Genomic DNA, 5,042 nt, shown 5'->3' with positions numbered 1-5,042 from the left:
TTGATCGTCACTTTATTCAGTTGCCTGTAGTCCACACACAACCTCATAGTACCTTCTTTCTTCTTAACCAATAACACTGGTGCACCCCACGGTGACACACTCGGACGAATAAATTTCTTATCCAACAGATCTTCCAACTGACTCTTCAATTCAGTTAACCCAACAGCAGACATACGGTACGGAGCCATCGACACCGGCCTAGTACCAGGTACCAAATCAATCGAGAACTCAACTTCATGCTCTGGTGGTAATTCCTTCACTTCTTCAGGAAACACCTCAGGAAAATCACACACTACGGCTAGATCGCAAATCACCAGTTTATCTTTAGCCTCCAAAGTCGCTAACAGCATAAACAACTCTGCCCCATCTGTTACTGCCTCATTCACCTGCCTCGCTGATAGAAACAAACTCTTTCCTTCCTCAATCTCAGGAAATATCACAGTCTTATCAAAACAGTTGATAGAAACCCGGTTAGACACCAACCAGTTCATACCCAAGATAACGTCAATCTGCACTAGTGGAAGACACACAAGGTCCATCCCAAAGTCTCTACCAAAAATACTCAAAGGACAATTTAAACAAACTGAAGTAGTAGTCACTGAACCCTTCGCAGGAGTATCAATCACCATACTACCATGCATCTCAGATATCTCTAACTTAAGTTTCACAGCACAGTCCAAAGATATAAAGGAATGAGTAGCACCGGTGTCAATAATAGCTACAAGAGGAAAGCCATTAATATAACACGTACCTCGGATCAAACGATCGTCTGCAAAAGTCTCAGAACCCGATAAAGCAAAGACCTTGCCTCCCGACTGGTTCTCCTTCTTTGGCTTAGGACAGTGTGGACTGATATGACCCACCTCTCCACAGTTGAAGCAAGTCAGAGTCTTCAATCGGCACTCTGCAGCCAAATGACCACCTTTACCACACTTGAAACACTTCTTCTCCGCACTGGTACACTCGTGGAAACGATGTCCCGCCTGACCACATCTGTAACACTTAGCAGGAGCACTAGAGTCTCCCCCACTAGGCCTCTTCATCCCACTCTGTCTCTGGAAACCTTTGCCAGCTGCATACGGTTTCCCACGATCATTCTGATTCTTGCCTTTCCTATCAACCCTTTGCTGATAGCTCTCCGCTCTGGCCTTGGTATCTTGTTCAAAAATCCTGCAACAGTCAACCAAGTCAGAAAACACTCTAATCCGCTGATACCCAATAGCCTGCTTGATCTCGGGACGTAACCCGTTCTCAAACTTCACACATTTTGAAAATTCTCCAGCAGCCTCATTATAGGGAGTGTAATACTTTGACAGCTCTGTGAACTTAGCAGCATACTCGGTAACAGACCTGTTACCCTGCTTCAATTCTAAGAACTCTATCTCTTTCTTTCCTCTGACATCCTCTGGAAAGTACTTCCTCAGGAATCTCTCTCTGAACACAGCCCAAGTGATCTCAGCATTCCCAGCAGATTCCAACTCAGTGCGGGTAGCAACCCACCAATCATCAGCTTCCTCTGACAGCATATGCGTACCGAACCTGACCTTCTGGTTGTCGGCACACTCAGTCACCCGGAAGATTCTCTCGATCTCCTTCAACCACTTCTGAGCGCCATCTGGATCGTATGCTCCCTTGAACATTGGAGGATTGTTCTTCTGGAACTCACTCAGTTGACGAGCAGCTCCCATTCCCACAACATTCGGATTCCCTCCAAGTACTCCAGCTAGCATACCCAGAGCCTCAGCAATCGCAGCATCGTCTCTACCTCTTCCAGCCATTTCTATTCTGAAAACCCAACAAGCTAAAACAATAAGTACTGATAGGGTTACACAACACCTATGCCGTACAGGGGAAACAAAATAATTACGACTCGACTCGACCGACTATGCTCTGATACCACTAATGTAACACCCTTCTAAAATACCCCAAATATTTAATTAAAATAACAACATATAAATCAGAGTAATCATGCAATTAAGGGTGTCACACATTTATTTCGCACCATTCGTCATACTATTTAGTCATGCTCATTATTTAACTCAAAACATAAAGTATTGCACAATACGCAGCGGATAGAGATCAAATCGATCATTTAAAACATGTAACATACTACATGTAAACTGGTTCAGCAAACATCAACAACACAATTAAAATGTTCCCTCCCGATGTTACATCTATCAGAGCATGACCCACTAAGGAGACTACACTAGACTCCAAGCATTAGCTTCTACTCAATCACTGCTCGTTACCTGAAAAATAGTTGTAAGGGTGAGTTCCTCAATCGATATAATAAGCATTATAGAATATAATGTCATGTTAAGTAATTTAACACATTAATCACCCTAATCGTATCACACATTCAGTAACGGCACATCAACTCAAACATCATACTCAATATCAACACAATTCATACTCATGCTCAATGCCAACACAACACACGTATAACATTGGAATACATCCATTCATATCATACACTACACATATATTATGCAATGAGACTCCATGCATGCGGTACCGACTATTCGTGAACATATAGTTCAACTTCACCGACCAAATCTAGGTACGGCTACCAAGCTCACTAGTCCCACTCATTTGAGACCTAGTGACTCACATCACTAATTCCTCACCATGGGAATTAGCTACCACCCCAAGGTCCATGCTATGCACGCTAATTCACCTAGCATGCAAACATCAAAACAGTCTAAAATGACTAACATCACTAATTCCTCACCATGGGAATTAGCTACCACCATAAAGGCCACATTATGCACGCTAATCACCTAGCAATGCAACATCACAACAATAATCCACAATGGACCGATGCTCACTCTCTAAGTCACAAAACAGTCCATTCACAACACATGCATAACATACACATTCACAACGTTATGCATACCATCATACAGTATCAACACATGTATCAACACATCATATCATGTCAAATAATTAAACACAGTATTAGCACACTCTACTAATACCTATACTGCTCAAAACAGCGGGAAATAATCCCTACTATATCACACACCGATATAGGCAACCATCAATTAGGCACACAACATTTTAATTAACAATTTTTCCACTCTGCAACAGTGTTAACCGGTTAACGCCCTGGGTTAACCGGTTAACGCAACACAAACACGCTTCCTGCCCAAAACTTAACAGTGTTAACCGGTTAACGCCCTGGGTTAACCGGTTAACGCAGACAGAACAGCCATATCTCAGCAATCACAACAGTGTTAACCGGTTAACACCCTGGGTTAACCGGTTAACGCAGACAAACAACACTTTTACACAATACAACACAGTGTTAACCGGTTAACACCCTGGGTTAACCGGTTAACGCAAGACAGAAAGCTGTTCCTGCGCTAACACAAGGCAGAATGCAGACTTCTCCGCATTTTCCGCCGTTGGAGGACTTCCGGACCTCCGATTCCAATTCCGTAAAAAGCTACACGTCCAGCAATTTACGACACACACCATTATCGATTCAATTACAGTTTTTACACAACCTATTCATCACAATTTCTCAGCATTCCAAATCCCAATTAGGGTCAATTCAACGGTTTATCACTACCCATTACATGCTAACCCATAATACCCATTAAACGACGATAAACCCCCCTTACCTGATTAATCCGGCAAATCTTTGAGCTTCAAGCTTTTTCTTCTCCAACCTTTTCCCTTGCTCTTCCTCTTTGCCCTTTTCCTCTTTTCAGCCGCTTCTCTGTTTTCACGTGAAAACTCTGTTTACCAAATGGGATTCTTTTTCCTTATTTCACACTTATATATTTTCCAATAATTATTATTCCAAAATAATAATAATAATAATCCAATAATTCCAATTATTTAATTAAATTAATAAATATAATATTAATTTAAATCAAATAATTATCTTATTTTTATTGGGGTGTTACATTAGTCCTGTGCACGTTGTTCCGAAGAAGAGTGGAATCACCGTAATCCGAAATGACAAAGGCGAATTGATCCCGACTAAAGTTGCCACGGGGTGGAGAATGTGTATTGATTATCGGCGGTTGAATACCGCGACTCGAAAGGACCATTTTCCACTCCCATTTATGGATCAAATGCTCGAAAGACTATCGGGCCAACAATAATATTATTTTTTGGACGGCTACTCCGGGTATAACCAAATTGCGGTTGACCCGGTTGATCATGAGAAGACGGCTTTCACGTGTCCGTTTGGAGTGTTCGCATACCGAAAAATGCCCTTTGGGCTGTGCAATGCACCGGCGACCTTCCAACGATGTGTCCAAGCCATTTTTGCCGACCTGATAGAGAAAACAATGGAAGTCTTCATGGATGACTTCTCGGTATTCGGTGGGACCTTTAGTCTATGCTTGGCGAATTTGAAAACGGTGTTGGAAAGGTGTGTGAAGACCAATTTGGTGCTTAATTGGGAGAAGTGTCACTTCATGGTGACCGAGGGGATCGTGCTAGGCCACAAAGTCTCTAGAAGGGGGCTTGAAGTGGATAGAGCTAAGGTTGAAGTAATTGAAAAATTACCCCCTCCGGTGAATGTGAAGGGCATCCGTAGCTTTTTGGGGCACGCGGGGTTCTACCGGCGCTTTATCAAGGACTTCTCAAAGGTGGCTAAGCCTTTGAGCAATTTGCTCGCCAAGGACCATGTATTTCTCTTCACCGAAGATTGTTTGCAAGCTTTTGAGGTTTTAAAAGAAAAATTGGTTACCACTCCAATAATAGTCGCTCCCGATTGGAATGAAAATTTTGAACTAATGTGTGACGCGAGTGACTATGCTGTTGGAGCGGTACTTGGCCAAAGAAAAGACAAAACTTTCCATGCGATACATTATGCGAGTAAGGTTCTTAACGAGGCTCAAATAAATTATGCCACAACGGAAAAAGAACTACTTGCAATAGTGTATGCGCTAGAAAAGTTTAGGTCTTATCTTATAGGGTCTAAAGTCGTTGTGTATACCGACCACGCGGCGATTAAATATCTGCTAACCAAACCGGATTCGAAGCAAAGGCTCATCCGTTAGATCCTCTTGTTACAAGAATTC

Source organism: Lathyrus oleraceus, chromosome 6 (assembly GCF_024323335.1).
Source record: "Lathyrus oleraceus cultivar Zhongwan6 chromosome 6, CAAS_Psat_ZW6_1.0, whole genome shotgun sequence".
NCBI classification, from domain to species: domain Eukaryota; kingdom Viridiplantae; phylum Streptophyta; class Magnoliopsida; order Fabales; family Fabaceae; genus Lathyrus; species Lathyrus oleraceus.
Note: the sequence above shows the minus strand (reverse complement) of the source record.